The 24,555-nt window shown below is 47.3% G+C and overlaps 1 long non-coding RNA gene across 2 annotated transcripts; it reads right to left on the bottom strand.

Moving 5' to 3' along the window:
• Nucleotides 1-2,904: 2,904 nt before the first annotated feature.
• On the bottom strand, nucleotides 2,905-7,614 carry LOC115831569. Of its 2 annotated transcripts, XR_004027090.1 has the most exons (3): nucleotides 7,576-7,614; nucleotides 3,745-3,989; nucleotides 2,905-3,062 (listed from the first exon to the last, which is right to left on the bottom strand). It is a non-coding gene; the product is annotated as an uncharacterized LOC115831569 (long non-coding RNA). The 2 variants fall into 2 exon arrangements; XR_004027091.1 differs by lacking the exons at nucleotides 3,745-3,989; nucleotides 7,576-7,614 and adding an exon at nucleotides 3,183-3,222.
• Nucleotides 7,615-24,555: the final 16,941 nt, after the last annotated feature.

Below are 24,555 nucleotides of genomic sequence, written 5' to 3'. Positions count from 1 at the left end.
GGATACCAAGGGTTGACTGTATATACTCACTCAGGAAGGCTTCTCATTGGAGGAAGGGCCCAGTTCAGGACAGACAGGGACATCATCCCTGGACTACCGTCCATCCATCCACTCATCCATTGGCACGACCCTGTAGGACTGTCCCAATAGCAGCCCTAGCAAGTGGAGACAAGAAAAAAGACTGGCTCAAAAGGTACAGCTTTTTGTGGTCTTGGAAGATGTTGTACCAGTATGAGAATAGTGGGTCAGTTTTCTCCAGGATCCAGAAAGCATATCAGGCAGGCTCGGGGAGAGGAAAGGAGCCCGACCTCTCCAGCAGCCAACAGGCCTGCGGTCGGATGGGGCTGGGGCTGGGGCTGGCCCTGTTTGTCACTTGGGCCTCATGAGGGGAAAAGAAAGAACAGGGGGCAGAGGAGGAGCATGGGGGCAGCTGGTTGCCTAAGGACAAGGGTCTCAGGGAAGGGGTATTCGTTTGTTTTCACACTGCTATAAAGAAATACTCGAGACTACATAATCGATAAAGGAAAGAGGTTTCATTGACTCCCAGTTCAGGGAACTTAACAATCATGGCAGAAGGTGAAGGGGAAGCAGGGACCTTCTCCACAAGGCGGCAGGAGGGAGTGAGTGGAGAACCAGGCAGTGCCCCACTTTCAAACCATCAGCTCTCCTGAGAACTCCCTCACTATCGGGGAGCAGCAGGGGGGAAACTGTCCCCAGAGCCCATCCCCTCCCACCAGGTTCCTCCCTTGACACAGGAGGATTCAATTCCAGATGAGTTCTGGGTGGGGACACAGAGCCAAACCTGTGAGGGTCTCAGTGTATCTTGCAGCTCCCTTGAGGCTGAGTACAGATCTGCTGGCCCTGCTCTACAGCACGCGGGGACTCTCCCTGTGTGCCCCTATCTGCTCTTCCTGGGGGTGGTGGCTGCTTCCTCAAGAGGAGGGTGGATCTGCTCTCCTGCCCACCCCTCTCCAGGGCCTTTTGAAGCCCTGGCCACGACCTCCCCGGGTAAGGCCAAGACACCGGGCTCCTTGCCCTTCTTGCTGCTTGGGTGACAATCCTGGGGTCATCCATAGGCCCCATCACTGTTCCTGCTTCTAAATGGAGAGTATTTTGGCACATCTTCCTGGCAGAGTCCGGGGCCTCATCCCTGTTATTTATTCTATCTCGGTAAAGCCAGGTGAAGACATCTGGGCAAGGAGATAGTAGAGTGGCCCCAAGGAAGGGTGGGTGGAGCGCGCTGGCCTTCGAGCTTGCCTGGACCAGGGTGGGAAGGGGCAAGGTTACCAGGAAGCAGGGCTGTCACGGCTAAAATCAGGAGGCGGTAATAATGCTGGTGGGGGGACAGGGCTGTGTGGTTGGCTTGGGGTGGGGCATGAGAGCCAAGGTTTGTCAGCACGCAGAGGGGTGGCTGACTCACAGACTAGGGGCTGTGGAACCCAGTGGTTGCCCTTAGCTCCTGGATCCTGGGAGACTTCTGGAGCCTGGGTATGGGGCAGACAGGGGTAGAGGTGGGAGAGGAGGCCCTGCATGGCAGGGTGCAGGGTAGGAAGCAAGCCAGGGGCCAGTTTGCCTTGGCGGCTCCCATCCCCATCCCCACCCCCAAGCCCACCCCACCCCCACCCTGCTGCAGAGACGGGCCTGGGCTGCTGTCCTCTGCTTTGGCCTCAGCAGATCACAGGATGGAAGCTGGCAGCCCACTTCCTGTGGGCGCACCACTCGAGCCAGCTGCGACCTGCAGTTTCTGCTTCCTGGAGTGTGGGGCGCCCACTCAGGAGAGCACGGCACACCCCACACCCCTCATTTCGAGGATGCTGGGAGGTGGGGACCAAGGTCCTGCAGCCCTGTGCTTGCGCTATGAAAGGTAGCCTAGGAGTCCTGTGTCCGCCCATCCACGTGGGGCCCCAGGAGCCTGAACAGTGGCAGGCAGAGAGATGAGGAGGGAGAGAGAAGAGGAAAAGAAGGAGAGAGAAAGAGAGATGGGGAGAAGGGAGTGAGACAGAGAGAGAGAGGAAGAGAGATAAGGAGAGAGACAGAGGAGGCTGAGAGGAAAAGGAGGAGAGAGATAGGGAGAGAGATGCAAAAGGCAGAGAGAGAGACAGGGAGAGAAGAGCATGAGTAGGAGGTCAGGTCACTCTCGATCCTAGTTCCCAGTGAAAACCGGAGGTCGCCATCACCTAACTACACATGCAATAAAGTCTTCTGCCTCCTGCTTACAGCCCGAGAACCCCTTCTCTGAGAGAATAAAATCTTTGACCGTTGCTCTTTCTCACCGGAGTTTGCTTGTGTCTTCTGATGAACCGTGATGTCTCACCTATCGCCTTCCTGGGCTCAAGGATCCATGAAAAGCCGATGCCTCTTTTGGGGAAGCTCTGCAGTGCCTTCATCTCACTAGGCTCCCCAGGAAGCTTGCGAACTTGGCTTGAGCCCTAAGCAGCCGAGTATGTGCCGGGCCTCTGCTTCTCTTTTTCAGTAAGAGGGAGAACCAAGAAAGAGACTGAAGCATGGTCTGCAGAGAAGGCACTTGTGCAAACACCAGGAGAATGAGGGGCCTGAGTTGTCTTCATTTCTCCTAAAAACACGCATTTCCTCCCAGGCCACCCTAGTGAGGGCATGAAGCACAGCGTGTGTGTGTGTGTGTGTGTGTGTGTGTGTGTGCAGGTATATGCATGTGTATGTATGTATGTGCGTGTGTGTGTGCAGGTATATACATGTGAATGTATTTATGTATGTGCATCTGTGTGCGTGTGTGTGTAAGTATATGCATGTGTATGTATGTGCATGTGTGCGTGTGTGTGTGTTGCAGGGCTTTACAGTGGACAGGATGTGGGAGGGCAGCTGCAGCTCCAAGCTGCAAGTCTTTCTGATAGAATGGTTAAGATTCCCTGGACCACAGAAAGAGTGTTTTCATTTGCACCTATTTTTATTAGCATTTAAACCTGTATTCTTCGTAGCATGTAAAGTTTAAGTTGCTTAACTATTCTTAGAAACATTTACATCAGCGGTCTCCAAACTTTTTGGCACCAGAGAGCAGTTTTCTTGAAGACAACTCTTCCATGGACCTGGGAGAAGGGGAAGGGAAGGGATGATGCAGAGATGGTTCAAGCCCATTACATTTATTGTGTGCTTTATTTCTATTATTATTTCACTGTAATATATAATGAAATAATTACACAACTCACCATAATATAGACTCAGTGGGAGCCCTGAGCTTGTTTTCCTGCAACTACATGGTCCCATCAGGAGGTGATGGGAGACAGTCACAGATAATCAGGCATTAGGTTCTCATAAAGAGCACGCAATCTAGATCCCTGGCATGCGCAGTTCACAGTTGGGTTCTATGAGAATGTAACGGCACCACTCCTCTGACAGGTGGCAGAGCTCATGTGGTAATGCGAGGGATGGGGAGCAGCTGTTTCTACAGATGAAGCTTTGCTCACTGGCTGGCTGCTCACCTCCTGCTGTGTAGCCTGGTTCCTAACAGGTGGGGACCCCTGATTTACCCAGTAAGATAAACACATTATTATGTCAATTGAAATTATTCACCCTGCACCACCCAAAATTACCTTGCCTACCTCACCCACCCAAGGGTCCGGTAGCACACTTTGGGAGCTGTAGACAGTAAGCCTGGAGCTCCACTGAGCATTCCATCTCTCCACCATCTGTGAGCTAACAGGCTGCGTTAGTTTCCTAGGGCTATTTTACAGTACCACAGACTGGGCACCTTCAACAACAGAATGTCACCATCTCGCAGTACTGGAGGCCATGGGTCCAAGATCAAGGTGTCAGCAGGGTGGGTCCCTTCTCAGGCTGTGCGGGAAGGCTCTGTTCCAGGCCTGTCTTGTCACGCGTGTGTGGACGTCTTCTCCCCGTGACTCTTCATTAAGGGTGATTCTGGTGAGGGCTCCGAAGATCTTCTTTTGAAGATCTCACTGTAGATTGCTTGGGACATGCTGGTCTTGTGTATGAGTATACATTAGTGAGTATATCTGTGAATAGTGGTTATAAAATGAATACTAAGCTCCTTTTTTTAAAGAAAAATACTACTTGACCTTTTATTTCATGTTTTGTGTTTTGAGATCTAATTCACGGAACAGATTTTACAGTTTATCCACCTAAATTAAAGGAGTTCAGATATAACTTAACTCCTTTTAAACATATCTTTAGTTATGCTTGATAAGAAAAATTCAAATGAAGATTGTATTCTAGTATAAATTGTTGATTTTATAATGACGTTAAATATTAAAGTTATATATTTTTGTGCCACCCTTTAGGGTGAAGAAAAGTTCACTTTTATTATCGAGGCGTGTGTTAACCCTCGCTCTGTTACCTTGTTGGTTAAAGGACCAAATAAGCATACTCTCACACAAGTCAAGGATGCCATAAGAGACGGATTTCGTGCTATCCAAAATGCCATTGAAGATGGTAAGCTCTTGTGATTGATATGAACCTCACATATATGTGTGTGTATATGTAGATATACACATACACACACACCTATGTATGCATATATATATTATATATATATATGTGTGTGTGTGTGTGTGTGTGTGTGTGTTTAGACAGAGTCTTGCTCTGTTGCCCAGGCTTTAGTGCAGTGGTGTGATCTCAGCCCACTGCAACCTCCACCTCCCAGGTTCAAGCGATTCTTCTGCCTCAGCCTCCCAAGTAGCTGGGATTACAGGCGTGCACCCCCACACCCGGCTAATTTTTTGTATTTTTAGTAGAGATGGGGTTTCGCCATGTTGGCCAGGCTGGTCTCGAACTCTTGAGCTCAAGTGATCTGCCCTCCTTGGCCTCCCAAAGTGCTGAAATTACAGGTGTGAGCCACCACGCCTGGCCTTAAAATTTTTTTTTAATTTTATTTTTAAATTTTAATCTATTTAGTCTATTTATTTATTTTCAGACCAGGTTTTGAAACTGGCTAATTTTTGTTATTTTTGGGAGAGATGAGGTTTCTCTGTGTTGCCAAGGTTGGTCCTGAACTCCTGGGCTCAAGGGATCCACTTGCCTTGGCCTCCCAAAGTGCTGGGATTACTGGCATGAGCCACTGCGCCTGGCTGCAAACCTCACATATATATATTTTTCTCGAGACAGGGTCTTGCTCTGTCACCCAGGCTAGAGTGCAGTGGCGCAGTCATGGCTCACTGCAGCCTCAAACTCCTGTGCTCAAGTGATCCCCCCACCTCAGCTGGACGATAGGTGCATGCCACCACACCTGGCTAATTAAAAAATTTTTTTTTGTAGAGATGAGGTCTCTCTGTGTTGCCCAAGCTGGTGTTGAACTCCTGGCCTCAAGCAGTTTTCTCCCCTCAGCCCCCCAGAGTGCTGGGATTTGTAGGCATGAGCCACCACATTCAGCCCACGTTGAGCATCTTTGAATGTGCTTATTTGCCCTCCATGTATCTTTGGTGAATTTTCTGTTTAAATCTTTTGCCCTTTTAAAAAATTGGATTGTTGGCTATGCACAGTGGCTCTCACCTGTAATTCCAGCACTTTGGGAGGCCAGGGTGAGAAGACTGCTTGAGCCCAGGAGTTGGAAACCAGCCTGGGCAACATAGCAAGACCATGACTCTATACACACACACAAATAGCCAGGCACAAATAGCCAGGCATGGCAGTCTGTACCTGTAGTTCCAGCTACTTAGGAGGCTGAGGCAGGAATATCACTTGAGCCCCAAGAGTTTGAGGTTACAGTGAGCTATGATCACACCACTGCACTCCAGCCTGGGCGACAGAGCGAGATGCTGTTTCCAGAAAGAAAAAAAAGAAAAGAAAAGAAAAAAATTGTGTTAGTTTTCTATTGTTGAGTTTGAGAGTTCTTTGTATATATGTTGGGTCCAAGTGCTTTTTCAGATAGTGATTGGCAAATTTTTCTCTTCGATGGCTTATTTTATTATTAACAGTGCCTTTCAAAGAGAAGTTCTTAATTTTGATGAAGTCGAACTTATTATTTTTATTCTCTCATGGATTATGCTTTTGGTGTGGTATCTAAAAAATCTTTACCTAACCTAGGGTCACAAAGATTTTCCTCTAAAAGTGTTATAGTCTTATGTTTTACATTTAGGTCTGTGATTCATTTTAAGTTAATTTTTGTATATGGTGCAAGTATGGATACAAGTTCGTTTTTTTCATTTAAAGGTATCAGATTGTTTTAGTCTGATTTGCTGAAAAGACTTTACTTTCACCACCGAATTGCCTTTTCTCATGTATAAAAAATCCATTTTTCATATTTGTGTGGTTCTATTTCTGTGCTCTTTTTTCTGTTCTACTGATGCATTTGTCTATTTTAATGTTAATATCATACTGTCCTGACAACTGTAGCTTTATAATAAATCTTGAAATCAGTATTGTTAACTCTCATGTTTTTTTTTTTTAAGTTATTTTGGTCATTCTAAGTCTTTGGCATTTCCATATGACTTCCATATGAATTTTAGAATCAGCTTGTCAATTTCTACCAAAAAAACTGCTGCTGGGATTTTGACCAGAACTTTTTTTTTTTTAGAAAGGATCTTACTCTGTCACTCAGGCTGGAGTGCAGTGGTGTGATCATGGCTCACTGCAGACTCGACCTGCTGAGCTCAAGTGACTCTCCCACCTTAGCTTCCCAAGTAGCTGGAACCACAAGCATCCACTACCATGCCTGGTTAAATTTTTTTTTATTTTCTGTAGAGACAGCGTCTCATTATGTTGTTACCCAGGCTGGTCTCAAACTCCTGGGCTCAAGCGATCCTCCCACCTTGGCCTCCCAAAGTGCTTGGATTACAGGTGTGAGCCACTACACCCTGCTTGATTGGAATTTTATTAAATCTGTAGATCAATTGGGAGATAGGTGATATTTTAATAAGAGCCTTCTAACTCATGAATATCATCCTATCTACTTGAGTCTTCTTGAATTTATCTCAGCAATATTTCATAGTTCTTAGTATATGAGCCTCACACACTTTTTTCCATATTTACCTCTATATATTTCATTCATTTTGTTGCTATTGCATATGTTATTTTTAAAATTTCCATTTCTGATTGTTAGTTGCTAATATATAGAAATATATTTTATTTTTGTACATGGATCTTGAATTCTGCAACCTTGCTAAATCACAATTAGCTTTCTTATAGGCTTCATTGAATTGTCTATATAAGTGATTACATTGTCTGCTAATACAGTTATACTTTTTTCTTTCCAATATGGGTATTTTAAAATTTTCTCCCTTATTTCATGGGCCAGAACCTCCAGTATAATGTTGACTAGAAATAATGAGAATGGACATCCTTTCCTCATCACTGATCTTCGGGGGAAAGCATTCAACCTTTCTCTGTTACGTGTGATGTTAGCTATAGGTTTTCACCAGGTTGAGGAAGTTCTCCCTTCTGCGCCTAGTTTGCTGACAATTTTTAATCAAGAATAAATGCCAGGCTGGGCGTGGTGGCTCACGCCTGTAATTCCGGCACTTTGGGAGGCCGACACGAGTGGATCGCCTGAGGTTCACAACACATAGTGAGACCCTGTCTCTACCAAAAAATAAGATAAAATAAAATAAAAATTTTAAAAAATTCACCAGGTGTAGTGGCACGTACCTGTAGCTCCAGCTACTGAAGAGGCTGAGGTGGGAGGATTGCTTGAGCCCTGGGGATCAAGGCTGCAGTGAGCTGTGATCACACCACTGCACTAAAGCCTGGGCAACAGAGCAAGACCCTGTAGAAAGAAAGGAAAGGTGACCAGGCACGGTGGCTCACGCCTTTAATCCCAGCACTTTGGGAGGCTGCAGGCAGGTGGATCACCTGAGGTCAGGAGTTCAAGACTAGCCTGACCAATATGGAGAAACCTCATCTCTACTAAAAATTCAAAATTAGCCAGGTGTGGTGGCGCACACCTGTAATCCCAGCTACTTGGGAGGCTGAGGCAGGAGAATCGCTTGAACTCGGGAGGCGGAGGTTGCGGTGAGCCAAGATGGCGCCATTGCACTCCAGCCTGGGCAACAAGAGCAAGACTCCATCTCAAAAAAAGTAATAATAATAATAAAGAAAAATAAAGAAAGAAAGGAAAGGAAAGGAAAGGAAAGAAGGAAAGGAGGAAAGAAGGAAGGAAAGAAATAAGGAAGGAAGGAAGGAAGGAAGGAAGGGAGGAAGGAAGGAAAGAAGGAAGGAAGGAAGGAAGGAAGGGAGGAAGGGAGGGAGGGAGGGAGGAAGGGAGATTCTTAACCCAGTCTGAGAGAGTCAAGGCCTCCTGAGGCTACAGCAGCTAAGCTGAGACTCACCGGTGAGTAGGAGCCAGCCAGTAGAACGGGGCTGTGAGGTGTGGACGATCTTCCAGGAAGAGGAAAGGCACAAAGGTAGGACACAGTGTGGGGTCTGCAGAGAACTATAAGCAATTTGTTGGGAGGCCAGGAGTGCTAGAAAGGAGGTAGGAGAGGAAGGACAGGGCCAGGCCTTGTAGGATTTTACTTATGTACATTATATGCCTTTGTGTCATCCAAATACATAACAAAATGCATTCTATACAGCAGGCCTTCCATAAATACTTTCAAAAATGAATACAATGATTTGGCTGGGCGCGGTGGCTCACATCTGTAATGCTAACAGTTTGGGAGGCCGAGGCGGGTGAATTGCCTGAGGTCAGGAGTTTGAGACCAGCCTGGCCAACATGGTGAAACACCGTCTTTACTAAAAAATACAAAAATTAGCTAGGCAAGGTGGCGGGTGCCTGTAATCCCAGCTACTTGGGAGGCTGGGACAGGAGAATCACCTGAACCCGGGAGGCAGAGGTTGCAGTGAGCCAAGATTGCACGACTGCACTCCAGCCTGGGCGACAGAGCGAGACTCCATCTCAAAAAAAAAAAAAAAAAATACAATGAGATGATGGATTAAATGTTCTCTAAAGTTCTTTCCAGCCCTTGAAAGCCAGTGCTGCCACTCAAGGCAAGAGATTTGAGTTCCAAATATTCCCAAGTCTTTAATGGGAGAGTATCAAACCTCATCTGTGGCCTTATCTCACAAAATGTTTGCTCTGTAGAGGTATCTGTTCGGGCAGGAGATAAGACAATGTTAAATTCACCCTAAAGGTTTAAGTTGTACCAGTTGGCTGGGTTTTCTCTGCCCCCCAGGTGAGTTGTCAAAACCAGGCCAGGCCCAGAGACAGTCATGCTGGCAGGGTAAGAACTATGGCCTTTTGCCAGGCGCGGTGGCTCACACCTATAATCCCAGCACTTTGGAAGGCCGGGGACGGGGGGCGGATCACCTGAGGTTGGGAGTCCAAGACCAACCTGGCCAACATGGAGAAACCCTGTCTCTACTAAAAAGAAAAAAAAACAAAAAAAAAACAAAATTAGCCAGGCGTGGCGGCGCATGCCTGTAATCCCAGCTACTCAGGAGAATCACTTGAACCCAGGATGCGGAGGTTGCGGTGAGCTGAGATAGCACCACTGCATTCCAGCCTGGGAAACAAAAGTGAAACTCCGTCTCAAAAAAAAAAAAAAAAAAAAAAAAAAAAGACTATGGCCTTTTAACCCACAGGGAAGGGTTCAAGATCCAGGAGGAGCCAGATTGAAGCCAGAAGGAATAAGATAACGATTATTGGGCTTACCTCCTCCTCTGAGCTCTGAGGCCAGGTGTTCCTGAGATAGAGGAGAGGATGGAGAGCTGGTGCCAGAGCAGAAGGCAAAGGAAGACAGCACATTCCTCCGTGGTGAGCTTTCTCTACACAGACATGGGAAGTGAAACGGGGGTTCAATAGGAAGTCAGTAGGAAGAGTTTATCCCCTGCACAACAGTTCATGAATGAAGTCTCGGGCGTCTTCCCTTCTCCCAGCAAGGGGCCCCAGCAGGCCCTCTGCCCCGGATGTGGGCCTCCTGTATCCCTGACTGCCAATGTCCCCAACAACAATGTGGGACTCACACAGCCGCCCCACTCTCCTTGAGGTCAGGGGCAGAACGCTGCCGTCTCATTCGTGAGGGAGGAGTGTATGGGGGGTAGCGGGGCCCTGGGGGCCGCTGGGCTGGGTAGGGTTGGGGTAGCTGGGGATAAGAGTTGTGCTTTTTGGGCTGGAAGTGCTGGGGTTCAGGCTGTGCAGAACCCGCTCCCCGGGATCGGCCCCCTCCATCCAGGGAGTTCCTGAGGGGATGGTGGGACCTTCGGGGACTCGGAGGCCTGCAGGCAGGGGTGGCTGGAGGGGGAGTGACCTCCTCAGGGGGTTGGGGTGGAGTTGGAGCCTCCCCGCTCCCGATCCCTGGCCAAGACTCCCGGTGCTGGGAGTTGCTCTTGAAGGGGAAGCATAGCTTGCAGTCGTGAGGGGGCACAAGGCGGGCTGGGGGCCTGCGCAGCCCCCCGCCCCGGCCCCCAGAGCCCTGCAGTCCCTGCAGCCGTAGCTGCTCCTGCTTGAGTCAGCGAAGACGACCACGACGGAAGGCAGGGTCCTCCTCCATGAGCCGTGACACCCGCTCCCGGCTTGACAGTGGTGGCGAGGGGGGCTGGGCTGACGGCATGCCGTCACTGGGGGCTGCCTCTTCTGCTGCCTCTGATCCTTCAGGCGGGGCCCAGGGGACCTCACCACCTTCTTCATTCTCATCCTCATGATCCTGGGAGGGAGGAGTGAGAGAAAAGGGGAAGGGATGTGAGGAGAGCTGAATCCTCAGGACATGTGGATTCAAGAGGGACCTGGAGTGGCTGGATGTCAAAGGGTCCAGAGAAAAGCCTGGAGATAAGGAAGCTCGAAAAATAGTGGTTTAGGGCCGGGCGCGGTGGCTCACGCCTGTAATCCCAGCACTTTGGGAAGGTGAGGCGGGCGGATCACGAGGTCAAGAGATCAAGACCATCCTGGCCAACATGGTGAAACCCCCGTCTCTACTAAAATACAAAAAAAAAAAAAAAAAATTAGCCGGGCGTGGTGGTGCGCGCCTGTAGTCCCAGCTACTCAGGAGGCTGAGGCAGGAGAATCGCTTGAACCTGGGAGGCGGAGGTTGCAGTGAGCCAAGATTACACCACTGCACTCCAGACTGGCAACAGAGCGAGACTCCGCCTCAGAAAACAAAACAAAACAAAACTGCACACTTTATATCAGTGGGTCTTAGACTTCACCATACTTCAGAAACACCCAGAGCTTATTATAAATGCAGATTTGTCCCCAAAGATGTGGATTCAGTAGGTCTGGGGTGGAACCCAGGAATCTGCATTTTTAATTAGCAGCCTGGTGACAGTGAGGCATGTGGTTCATAAACGATATTGAAAAACACCGTGCTATACGTCAATGCAATTTTTTCCAGACTTGGGGAAGGTTAGGCTCTGAGATGGAAGGTTCAGACTCCTAAACGGAAGAGCTGAGGGAGGAGAGAAGGGAGGGAGAAGGCCGGGCCTACCTGGGCCAGGGGGATGACCCTCTCCATGCGGAGCATGCGGTCCCGCAGGGCCTGCAGCTCCCGGTCCTTGCTGCTGTTCTGCAGCTTCACCTCCTGCAGAATCCCCGTCAGCTTGTCGATGTGGGCCCGGAGGTCCTCCACCTCCGCCCCTCGGGCTCCCTCCTCACTGCCACCACCACTGCCAGCTCCACCTCCTTCCTCCTCACCTACAGTGTCCCAGACATCCCGGGCCACAGCCCTCCAGGCATCTCCGGGGCCTTCTGGCTTGCCATAGGTGCGACACAGCTCCCGCATCTTGAGGGCGGCCAGGGCCTCAATCTCAGCCCGCCCGTGGCGGAAGTCAGCCAGGGCCACCACGTAGCAGATCTCCTTCACCGCCTGCATCTTCAGGTCAGCCATGGTGGCCCAGCGGGGGTCTTTGCCCTGAAGCCCGCGTCGCTGGGGGATCTGATAAACCCCGCGAGGGCCCCTGCGCTTGCCACTGCTGGGCAGGCCACAGCGTTTGACAATGGTCTGGACCGTGGTGGGCGGCAGCTGCTCCCGCAAGGAGGAGATGAGCCTCCAGCTCTCTTCACGAGAGCGCTTGTCAGAGTCATCCCCGCTGTCTGAGTCCACATACTGGGGCCAGAGAAAGAAAGAGGAAGAGAGGGCTAAGGACATCCAGAGCCCACGTGTCTTGGCCCAGTGTGTCCTAAGGACACTGGAAACATGCCCATCAGGGAGCCTGGGTTCAAGTCCTGCTCCACCCCAACAGCGCACCCTTGGGCAGACTGCTTAACGCTGCTTCTCCAGACAACAGAGATAATGACGGGATCTACCTCCCAGATCCATTTGGAGTACTTAGAACCATGGCTGGCACCACGAAAGTTACCGTAAGTATCAGTTGTAGCTAATCAAGTGCGAAACTTTGTGCAAGACTTAAAAGACCACTGAGGGGTGGTGGCTCGTGCCTGCAATCCCAGCATGTTGGAAGGCCAAGGCAGGAGGATCACTTGAGCCCAGGAGCTGAAGACCAGCCTGGGCAATGTAGTGAGACCCCCATCTCTACAAAAAATAAAAAATGTAGCCAGGTATGGAAGTGCACACCTGTGATCCCAGCTATTCAGGAGGTTGAGGTGGGAGGACTCCTTGAATCCAAGGAGTTCGAGGCTGCAGTGAGCTATGATCAGGCCACTGCACTCCAGCCAGGGTGACAGAGCAAGATCCTGTCTCAAAAACAAAACAGAAATCCATGGCCAGGTGCAGTGGCTCATGCCTGTAATCCCAGCACTTTGGGAGGCCGAGGCAGGCGGATCACCTGAGGTCAGGAGTCCGAGACCAGACTGACCAACATGGAGAAACTCCATTTCTACCATAAATACAAAATTAGCCAGGCATGGTGGCACATGCCAGCTACTCGGGAGGCTGAGGCAGGAGAATAGCTTGAACCCGGGAAGTGGAGGTTGTGGTGAGCTGAGATTACGCCATTGCACTCCAGCTTGGGCAACAAGAGCAAAACTCCATCTCAAAAAAAAAAAAAATAATAATAATAATTTAAGTATTGTGCTTTCTCATTGTACTCCTGACAATAATGAAACTTTAGAAAATAAACACTTAAACTTAACATGAATGTCATTAACATTTTAGCATGGCCCAAGATGACAAACTAGTTCTTGGGAGAAATTAAAATACTCTAGTGTCTTGTGTAGGCTATTCATAAGTTCCCAAACCTCACCTGACAAATATTTTAAAATTATCTGGAATATTTCCAATGGTAAGGCTTTAAAATTTCCAAATGTTGATATGGGTTGAAAGCCTGAGCCAAGGGTCTTGGAATAACAGCTGTTGTGACGATTACTACGTGTAAGTTTCTGGTTGGGAATCAAAGTGAAATTGGTATTTATTCTGGATGCCATTCTTCTTCTTGTCTCATAAATTTATCCTGGTCAGAAAAACAAAGTACAAGAGACAAGAAAGAAAGGAAATTAAAGCAAGAAAGAGCTTCTTTTTTTTTTTTTTAAACGAAGAGGCTGATAGTATGATATGCAATAGCTGTTTCTCCATATTTACAAAAGATTTTTGTTTTTTTTTGAGACGGAGTCTTGCTCTGTTGCCCAGGCGGGAGTGCAATGGCGTAATCTCGGCTCACTGCAACCTCCACCTCCTGAGTTCAGTGGTTCTTCTGCCTCAGCCTCCTGAGTAGCTGGGATTACAGTCATGCGCCACCATGCCCAGCTAATTTTGTATTTTTAGTAGAGACGGGGTTTTGCCATGTTGGCCAGGAAGGTCTCGAACTCCTGACCTCAGGTGATCTGCCCTCCTCAGCCTCCCAAAGTGCTGGGATTACAGGCATGAACCACTGAGCCTGGCCCCACTTACTTTATTACAGCTAAAATTTAAATAGTTTTAAAGTCTCTATTTTCATCTCTTTTTTTATTGTTTTGAACAAAAAAAGTCAGTACTCAGTTTTAAAGAAATAGAAAAACATTACTATGAAATTTTAAAGCTACATTAATATATTTTGACTTTTTAAAAGAATATAGGCTGGGTGTGGTGGCTCACGTCTGTAATCCCAACACAAAAAAGTATGTGGCATTACTATTACCAATTATGTGCTGTATAATACTCAAATAAGTAGTGAATTAAAGTCTTTCTTCTTTTCTTTGTTGGGTTTTTTTTTTTTTCTTGTCAAGGTCTTGCTCTGTTGCCCAGGCTGGAGTGCAGTGGCATGATGATAGCTCATTGCTCCTGGACTCAAACAATCCTCCTGTCAGCCTCCTGAGTAGCTGGGACTACAGGCACAGAGCCACCATGCCCAGCTAAAGTAAAAAAAAAATTTTGTGGAGGCAGTGTCTGCCTGTGTTGCCCAACCTGGTCTTGAACTCCTGAGCTCAAGTGATCCTCCCACCTCAGCCTCCCAAAATGCTGGGATTATAGGCATGAGCCACTGTGTGTTAATAAGACTAGAATAAATACATGAATAGTAATAATTCTTCCCTCAATTCCACCTTCTGTTAATAATAGCCACTGGCCGAGCGAAGTGACTCATGCCTGTAATCTCAGCACTTTGGGAGGCGGAGGTGGGTGGAACACCTGGGGACAAGAGTTTGAGACCAGCCTGGCCAACATGGTGAAACCCCGTCTCTACTAAAAATACAAAAACTAGGCCGGGCCCAGTGGCTCATGCCTGTAATCCCAGCACTTTCGGAAGCCAAGGCGGGTGGATCACCTGAGGTCAGGAGTTCAAGACCAGCCTGGCCAACATGGTGAAACACCGTCTCTACAAAAAATACAAAAATTAGCCAGGGATGGCAGTGTGCACCTGTAATCCCAGCTACTTGGGAGACTGAGGCAGGAGAATTACTGGAACCTGAGAGGCGGAGGTTGCTGTGAGCCCAGCTAATCTGAAGGCTGAGGCACGAGAATCGCTTGAACCCGGGAGGCGGAGGTTGCAATGAGCTGAGATCATGCCATTGCACTCTAGCCTGGGGCAACACAGTGAGACTTGGTCTCGAAAAACAAACAAACAAAAAATAACAATAATAATAATAGTCACTGATGAATCTCAGAAAGGGCTTACGCAACTTGATTTCAAAGACAAATATTCTTAAACTCATTAAATGTAACTTATTAAAATCACTGATTATTTACTTACACTAAATAATTTTTTTTTTTTAGACAGATTATCGCTCTACTGCCCGGGCTGGAGTGCAGTGGCGTGACGCGATCTCAGCTCACTGCAACCTCCGCCTCCCGGGTTCAAGTGATTCTCATGCCTCAGCCTCCCAAGTAGCTGGGATTACAGGTGTGTGCTACCATACCCGGCTAATTTCTGTATTTTTAGTAGAGACGGGGTTTCACCATGTGGGTCAGGCTGGTCTGGAACTGCTGACCTCAGGTGAGCCACCAGCCTCGGCCTCCCAAAGTGCTGGGATTACAGGCGAAAGCCACCGCGCCTGCCCATTACACTAAATAATTATTTAAACATGTGTACCACACAGCGACTTTGTGTCACTCTATTGCTCTAATTCAGAAAACAATGTCTTTTGTGTATATATACATATATATACACATATACGCATAATTACAACTCCAATCGGAGGCTCCTTGTTTTTGAACTAACAACTAAGACATTTTCATCAAAGATATATAATTGTATCTGGCCAAAATGCATTTTCTCCTTTCCTACAAATTGCTAAAATAACATTGTTACTTATACATCTTGAAAGGTTATATATCAACTTACATCAATTTAAAATTGGTTACAGTAATAAGTAAATAATCAGTGATTTTACACATTTGAAAACATAACAAAGAAATTTAGTGCTTAGTAAAAAGCACACTCTGAACCTCCTTTGAAACCACACCACAGCGCTTGGGGTCAGTATTTAGTGAACACTTAAATTAGGAGATATTTTTAAATTATCATTAAAATTACACAAATAGGCCGAGCATGGTGGCTCACGCCTTAATCCCAGCACTTTGGGAGCCTGAGGCCGGTGGATCACGAGGTCAGGAGATCGAGACCATCCTGGCTAACACGGTGAAACCCCGTCCCTACTAAAAAAAAAAAAAAAAAAAAAAAAATTAGCCGGGCATGGTGGCACATGCCTGTAGTCCTAGCTACTCCGGAGACTGAGGCAGGAGAATCGATTGAACCCGGGAGGCGGAGGTTGCAGTGAGCTGACATCGCGCCACTGCACTCCAGCCTGGGTGACAGAGCAAGACTCTGCCTCAAAAAAAAAAAAAAAAATACACAAATAACAACTTTACACAATACAGCTAAACAAGAAGAAAAAAATTAAGTTCATTTACAAACACTTTGGGTTATATAATTTCAGACTTTTACATACATATATTTCTTTTTAACAAAAAAGAGGGATCACTATATATAGTACTTTGTAATCTGCTTTTTTCAATGAATTCTCTTTCCATGCTAATAAATATCCTTCTACAAGTAATCATACTTTAATGGCTGTGTGTCATTCCACCAAGTAAAATAATCTTAATTTGTTTAATCCATAAGGTTGTTTGTAACTAACTTTTCACAGTAGGCGTTTTGTTTGTTTGAGACGGAGTTTCGCAGTCTCCTGGGCTGGAGTGCAGCGGTGCGATCTCAGCTCACCGCAAGCTCCGCCTCCCCGGTTCAAGCGATTCTCCTGCCTCAGCCTCCCGAGGAGCTGCGACTACAGGCGCCCGCCCCCACGCCCAGCTAATTTTTGTATTTTTAGTAGAGACCAGACCGGGTTTCACCGTGTTAGCCAGGCTGGTCTCGATCTCCTGACCTCGTGATCTGCCTGCCTCGGCCTCCCAAAGTGCTGGGATTACAGCCGTGAGCCACCGCGCCGGGCAAACACAGTAGGTGTTTTAAAGCATTTTTATTACAATAACATTTATCCGGCCTTGGCTTCTTCCTGTTTCTCTGAGGAATGTGGAAAGTGGGGCTTGGGCCCGTGGGCTCTTCAAAGACTGTCACCAGGCGGGGACTTCACTGTATCAACTATGAACTATATACATGTTTAAAATAAATATAAATAAAAATTTAAAAATGATAAGCCCCAAATTCTTTTAAAACTCAAGTCTCCACTTAAAGTTCCTTATTTTCCTCACTCAGCTGGACGTTTCGCAGGGAAAAAGCAAGCTTTTGTGAAAATTCCTTTTAAAGGTATAATCCTAAATTATTTCTGGTTTCCGCTCACCCCTCTAGCGAATAAGAATCACAGCCCCAAATAATAATAATAAAATGATGTTTCATGCCCCCTGTTCTATCCCACTAATTTTGACCGCGCGTGAAAGGTTTTGAGGGTTCAGTTGGATGAACTTCCCCGCCCCCCACACCTTTAAGATAAAAACTACATTCACGGCGATTTCTGTTTTAACATAAAACTCTTGTAAGGGCCCCACCCCATCTGTCGGGCAGCGGCCCCCAAACATCTCCAAAGCCGCAAACTAGGGAAGCCTAAAGGACAAACTGGTCAACAGGAGAATCAAACGACACGGGGTACATGTTTCCCTCCCTTCAGTCCATGAAAGATGAAATTATCGCAATAAAATACTGGGGGAAAAAAAACTCTTTTACCACAGATTTTGACAGTTTTCCGGCTACAGAGTCACAGGAAAGTGGGAGTTAGTCGTTTTGCCCCACCATCCTCAAATTTCTCAGTGTTTAGAAAAGAAAATATCTCCTCAAGAGCTTCCCGCCAGGAAGCGAGAGGATCACACTCCCGTAGGCTCCGGAGCTGCAGCCCTACCCACCAGGCTCCCCGCGGCCTCTAGAATATTGTAGAATCTTCCCAAGAACCCCCGCGGGAAGGAGGCCCGCCCCCTCATGAATAGCAAGCAGCCTCAGCTCTCGTAGTGCCCGCCTCCCTCATGAATATTGTAAATCTTCCCAGGAGCCCCAGCGGGAAGGAGGCCCCCCCGAGGCCCCCGCCCCCTTATGAGTAGCGAGAGAGCCAGCTCCCATGGTGCCCTCCTTCTCATGAATAGCTAACGAGGGCGAGGTTCCCGGAGCCCAAACTCAGGCCTCAGCCACCCTTCGCTCCAAGCTGAAGACAAGAAGCGGCTGGAGCCGTTACGGTGTGGGGGAGGGGAGGGTGTAGCCCAAGATCCTGAATGCGGCGAGCCACGTCTCTGTTCCGCTGCCTTTCCCTTCACCTAGTTTTGAGACAATTTTTGAGTGCTTCCCACCCCCACTAACCCCAGTAGGGCAAGTTACAAGGGGTTTCATCAAATCTTTTGGTGGAAAAAAACCTCCAGACATTCCTTTTTAAATCTGTCTAGCCGGTGCGGTGGCTCACGCCTGTAATCCCAACACTTTGGGAGGCCGAAGCGGGAGGGTCCCTTGAGTCCAGGAGTTTGAGACCAGCCTGGGCAACATCGGGAGATCCCCCACCCCCAACCCTGCTCCCGGTCTCTAAATAAACACATAAATAATAAATCTGTCTGGAATCAAAGGAAGATGTGTGTCTCCATCCTCTCAAGATGGAATCAAGACAAATCTTTCTAGCTAGGCCCTCCTGGCTAGAAGATTACATTTTTATTCATTTATTTCTTCATTCATTCTGTAACTATTTATTGAAGCCTGCTTTGGGCCGGGTACAGGAGTAGGCCCTAAAGTTGGAACAGAGAACAAGACAGATACGTTTCCTGCTTTAATGGAGTTTATTAGCCTAATGGGGAAGATAGAATGAACAGACAGAGCATCTACAGATGTTGAGAGCAGTGCCAGTGAGAGCAGCGTGACAGAGGAAATAAGACAGAATGATGGGGGGTGTGTGTGTTGGTGGAGAGCTACTTTAGGTAGACTGATCCTCAAGGTCCCTTTGATGCGATGATTTGAGAACTAGTGGAGGAGAAGGAGCCAGTCAGGAGAAGGGCTGAGGGAAGAGGGAATGAGGGAAAGATTCTCCTACTTTTGCAGATCAATTCTACGTTATACCCAACACAAAATATATAAGGAACTACATAAAGACTGAGTGGAAATTTAGGATTAGTTGGCATGCTGTTATTTTATAGTCACCAATATTCATCCGTTTTGGCTTTGTATCTTTTTTTTTCCTGACCTCAGGTGACCTGTCTACCTTAGCACTGCAAAGTGCTGGGATTACAGGTGTCAGCCACCACTCCCGGCCTTTTTTTTTTTTTTTTTTTTTTTTTGATATAGAGTCTTGCTCAGTTGCCCAGGCTGGAGTACAGTGGCACGATCTCGGCTCACTGCAGCCTCTCCCTCCCGGGTTGAAGCGATTCTCCTGTCTCAGCCACCTAGTAGCTGGGACCACAGGTGGGCACCACCATTGTATTTTTAGTAGACATGGGGTTTCGCAATGTTGCCCAGGCTGGTCTTAAACTCCGAGGCTCAAGCGATCTGCCTGCCTCCCAAAGTGTTGGGATTAAAGGTGTGAGCCACTGGGCCCAGCCCTGGCTTTGTATCCTTTTGCAGCCAATTCTTTTTTTTTTTTTTTTTTTTGAGATGAAGTCTGCCTCTGTTTCCCAGGCTGGAGTGCAGTGCTGTGATCTTGGCTCACTGCAACCTCCACCTCCCAGATTCAAGTGATTCTCCTGCCTCAGCCTCCCAAGTAGCTGGGATTACAGGCACCCACCCCCATGCTCAGTTAATTTTTTTGTATTTTTTCGTAGAGATGGGGTTTCACCATGTTGGCCAAGCTGGTCTTGAACTCCTGACCTCAGGTGATCCACCCACCTCAGCCTGCCAAAGTGCTGGGATTACAGGCGTGAGCTACCATGCCCAGCTGCAGACAATTCTTTTTTTTTCCCCTGTCTCCAACATTGATTAGAGGTCCTTGACCAAGTATCATCCCCTTGGCAGTGGGCGAGATGCACATAATGGAAACAAGGATCCTTAGTGGTGAGAATTTAGATTTTACTCAAGTGTCATGGGAAGTGTCATGGGAAGTCCTTGAAGAGTTTTAAGCAGAGAGTGCTATGATCTGATTTACGTCATTAAAAGATTGCCCTAGTTTTTATGTGGAGAATAAATGAGGCTAGGAGTGGAGGGTAAGATCTGTTAGGATGTTGCAGGACTAGAATGGTGGCTCTGAGGGATGGGTTTAAGATATATTTTGGTGGTAGAAGTAACTGAATTTACCTAATGGATTGGATATGAGTGGAAGGAAGGGAAAGGAAGGAGATAGGAATAATTCCCAGGTTTCCGACTTCAGTAAATGGGTAGAAGTTAATCCCATTTACTGAGATACGCAAGTGAGGAGTTTTTCTAGTGGAGTTTTGTCTTTTCTTTTCTTTCTTTCTTTCTTTTTTTTTTTTTTGATGGAGTTTCGCTCATATTGCCCAGGCTGGAGTGCAATGGCGCGATCTTGGCTCACTGCAACTTCTGCCTCCCAGGTTCAAGTGATTCTCCTGCCTCAGCCTCTCCAGTAGCTGGGATTACAGGCATGCACTACCATGCCTGGCTAATTTTGTATTTTTAGTAGAGACGGGGTTTCTCCATGTTGGTCAGGCTGGTCTCGAACTCCCGACCTCAGGTGATCTGCCCGCCTCTGCCTCCCGAAGTGCTAGGATGACAGGCATGAGCCACTGTGCCCAGCCTTATGTTTGTTTTTCTTTTCAGAACAAGGTCTCACTCTGTTGCCCAGGCTGGAGTACAATGGTGGGATCATAGGTTATGGTAACCTCAAACTCCTGGCCTCTAGCAATCCTCTTACCTCAGTGAAGTGCTGAGATTACAGGCGTGAGCTACCTCGCCTGGCCAACTAGTGGAGAATTAAGAGAATTCTAGTGGATAATTAATTTTACAAGTGGTACATTTGAGATTTCTCTGAGGCATCCAAGTGAAGATGTCATGTTAAGGAGGCAGTTGAATTTAAAAATCAGAGTGCTTTTGGAGGAAAATGTCTGGGCTGGAGATATACATTTAAGGATTAGAGGAATATAATTGTAAGCATTAGAGGAATATCAACAGTCAGACATTGGGAAAAGGAGGGCAAGATCTCAAATGAGATTGAAAAGGATTATCTAGCAAAGTAAACTGGAGAAAACCAGGAGAGTCTGGGGTCACAGAATCCTGAAGCATGGGTGCTTCAAGAATGTGGAGTAGCCCTCTGTGACAAGTGCCACCCAGTTGAGCAAGGTGTCTGTTACATGAGCATTGAAGGTGTCTGCTGGATTTGGCAATCCAATTTAGGTACAAGCACTGCAGGTCCACCTTGTCATTTCCTATTTCAATAACCCATAGTAACTTTGCCTTGCCAACCACCTCAAACTCAAATCTCTCTGCTATTTCATCAGTGTCCTCTATGATCTATTGATCACCTGTTCATTCATCCATTTGTTACATTCAATCCACGCCTATTTTCTGCCAGGCCCAGTGGTAGCTCAGGATAAATACAGTTTTGGCCTTCCAATGGCTCATGCTCAGAGCACCCAACTTGAATAAAATGTAATCCCTTCCTTCCCAAACCTGCTACTCCAGCAGGGGTGGAGGAGGTACCTCCTCCTTAGCAGATTTATCCCTACCTCTTTGTGCTAAAACTCCCATTAAAAATTATTTCCCTCCTTTTTAAATCTCCCTCCGGGTTCCACTTTAAGATTCACACCCTGCATCAATAAGTATGTCTTCTCACCTAAGTGATGCTGTAAACCCCTTGAGATGCCTTATATCTCTTTTGTATTCTTCATATAGAAAAGAATGCCAGGTACAGAGATGGATCTACCGTGAGGCTATGGAAACTTAAACATCAGGGTCCCCTGCTTACTCGGGCCCTTCTAAGTCTTTTTTTTTTCTTTTGAGACAGAGTCTCGCTCTGTCACCCAGGCTGGAGTGCAGTGGCACGATCTTGGCTCACTGCAACCTCCGTCTCCTAGGTTCAAGCGATTCTCCTGCCTCAGCCTCCCAAGTAGCTGGGACTGCGGGCGCCTGCCACCACGCCCAGCTGATTTTTGTATTTTTAGTAGAGACGGGGTTTCACCATATTGACCAGGCTGGTCTCGAACTCCCGACCTCAGGTGATCTGCCCGCCTCGGCCTCCCAAAGTGCTGGGATTACAGCCGTGAGCCACTGCGCCCGGCTTTTTCTTTTTCTTTTTTTTTTTAAGTCTCGCTCTGTCTCCCAAGCTTGAGTGAGTACAGTGGTGCAATCTCGGCTCACTGCAACTTCCACCTCCTGGGCTCAGACGATTTTCCCTCCTCAGCTTCCCAAGTACCTGGGATTACAGGCATGCACCACTATGCCCAGCTAAGTTTTGTATTTTTATTTTTTATTTTTATTTTTGAGAGGGAGTCTCACTCTGTCGCCCAGGCTGGAGTGCAGTGGCACAATCTCAGCTGACTGCAACCTCTGCCTCCCAGATTCAAGCAATTCTCCTGCCTCAGCCTCCCAAGTAGCTGGGATTACAGGCACTCACAACCACGCCTGGCTAATTTTTGTATTTTTAGTAGAGATGGGGTTTCACCACGCTGGCCAGGCTGGTCTTGAACTCCTGACCTCAGGTGATTCGCCTGCCTCGGCCTCCCAAAGTGCTGGGATTACAGGCATGAGCCACCATGACCAGCCTAAGTTCTGTATTTTTAGTAGAAACGAGGTTTCACCATGTTGGCCAGGCTGGTCTTGAACTCTTGACCTCAGGTTATCTGCCCGCCTCGGCCTCCCAAAGTGCTGGGATTACAGGCATGAGCCACCACGCCTGGCCCCTGAGCCACTGTGCCCAGCCCTGTAATTTTGTATTCATAAACAGCAGATGAAGATTGAAGAAATATTTGCTGATGGGCTCAGAATTAGCTAACTTCACATAGTTGTTGATTTATTAAGCTTGTTTTATTAACAGGGATTTATGTGAGGGCTTTACTTACTGATCATATCATTCCCTTGCCCCAAAGCTTTCAATGCCTCTGATTAAATATAAGCTTGTTCTTCAATGCCTGCCTCGATGTGGCTGCATTTTTAGGTCTCCAGCCTATCTCCTTAAACTGAAGCCCCCATTATCACCCATTCCATCTCTCCACCATCTGTGAGCTAACAGGCTGCGTTCGTTTCCTAGGGCTGTTTTACAGTACCACAGGCTGGGCACCTTCAACAACAGAATGTTACTATCTCACAGTACTGGAAGCCGTGAGTCCAAGATCAAAGTGTCAGCAGGGTGGGTCCCTTCTGAGGCTGTGCAGGAAGGCTTTGTTCCAGGCCTGTTTCTTGGCATGTGGGTGGCCGTTTTCTCCCTGTGAATCTTGGTTAAGGGTGATTCTGGTGAGGGCTCAGAAGAGGAGAGCTAGACAGAATGTCGGTAGCATATGGAGGGGGTCGGGCATGGTGTCTCATGCCTGGAATCTTAGCACTTTGGGAGGCCGAGATGGGAGGACTGCTTGAGGATGAGAGTTCAAGACCAACCTGGCCAATATAGGGAGACCCAGTCTCTTAAAAAAAATAAAAATATAGAAGGGAAAAGTCATTCAGATGAAGTCTCAGAAGGCAATGAAGAACATGCTATTGGAAACTGGAGGAAAGTGACGCTTGTCGTAAAGTGACAAAGAACTTGGCCGCATTGTGCTCCTAGTGTTTCTGGAAGGCAGAACTTGCCAGTGATGAACCTGAAATTTGGCAGAAGAAATATCTAAGCAAAGTATTGAAGGAGCAGCTTCATTCTCTTGAATGTTTCTAGGAAAATGAAAGAAAAGAGGAATCATTTAGAGACAGAACTTATAATCAAAAGGGAAGCAGAACTTAAAAATTTGGGAAATTTTTAGCCTTCTCAGCCTGTCCATATGAAACAGATAAGAAAGTGTGTTTGGGAGAGAACACGAGGGTGTGGGTCAGGAGGCCTGCACGGATCAGGGCTGTGCTCCTCACCAGGACAATGGAAGAGCGACCCTGAAGGCATTGTGTAGGTCACTCAGGCTGCACTCTCATCACAGGCCCATGGTGCCAAGGCACTGACGGCAGTACGGTTTCCAAGGAAGGCCCTGGGGCACCCTGAGGACCTTGGGGCTTGCTGCCCAGCACTCCCTGAAGTCACTGGTCCCCACATTCTGGTGTGGCACTCCTTGACTGCTCCAAGTGTTGCTTAATGGGCTGCTGCCCCGGGGGGACGTGATGTCACCGCTCCAGAGGACACAGGCAGAAAAGCCTTCGGCAGCATCCACGTGGTGCTAATTCTGCAGATGTACAGATTTTGCTTTTCCCTTATAGAAATGGTGGAGTCAATGAAGAAATTAGCAGGGATGGATGTGGAGCTGACAGCTGAAGAAAGAAACCTCCTGTTACATATAAGAATGTGATTGGAGCTACAAGAGCCTCCTGGAGAATAATCAGCAGCCTTGAACAGAAAGAAGGAAACAAGGGCAGAGAAGACAAGCTAAAAATGATTCGGAAATACCGGCAAATGGTGAGACTGTTATACAACAGTCCCCCCTTATCCGCAGTTTGAGTTACCAGTGGTACAGTACAATAAGATATTTTGAGAGAAAGAGACTACGTTCATATAACTTCTGTTAGAGCATGTCATAATTGTTGTGTTATGAATCTTTTACTGTGCCTAGTTTATAAATTAATCTTTACCATGAATATATATGTATAGAACAAAACATAGTATATGTAAGGTTTGGTATTATCCATGGTTTCAGCGTATCCACTGGGGCGTCTCAGAATGGATCCCTCTCAGATAAAAGGGAACTACTGTATTTTCGAGAAAAATGATGAGTGTTTTGGGTTAAATTTGTCCCATTCTTCTTTTTATTGAAGTCAGGTTTTTTAAATCCAATG

Source organism: Nomascus leucogenys, chromosome 19 (assembly GCF_006542625.1).
Source record: "Nomascus leucogenys isolate Asia chromosome 19, Asia_NLE_v1, whole genome shotgun sequence".
In the NCBI taxonomy this organism is placed as follows: domain Eukaryota; kingdom Metazoa; phylum Chordata; class Mammalia; order Primates; family Hylobatidae; genus Nomascus; species Nomascus leucogenys.
This window is presented reverse-complemented; position numbering and strand designations above follow the sequence as displayed.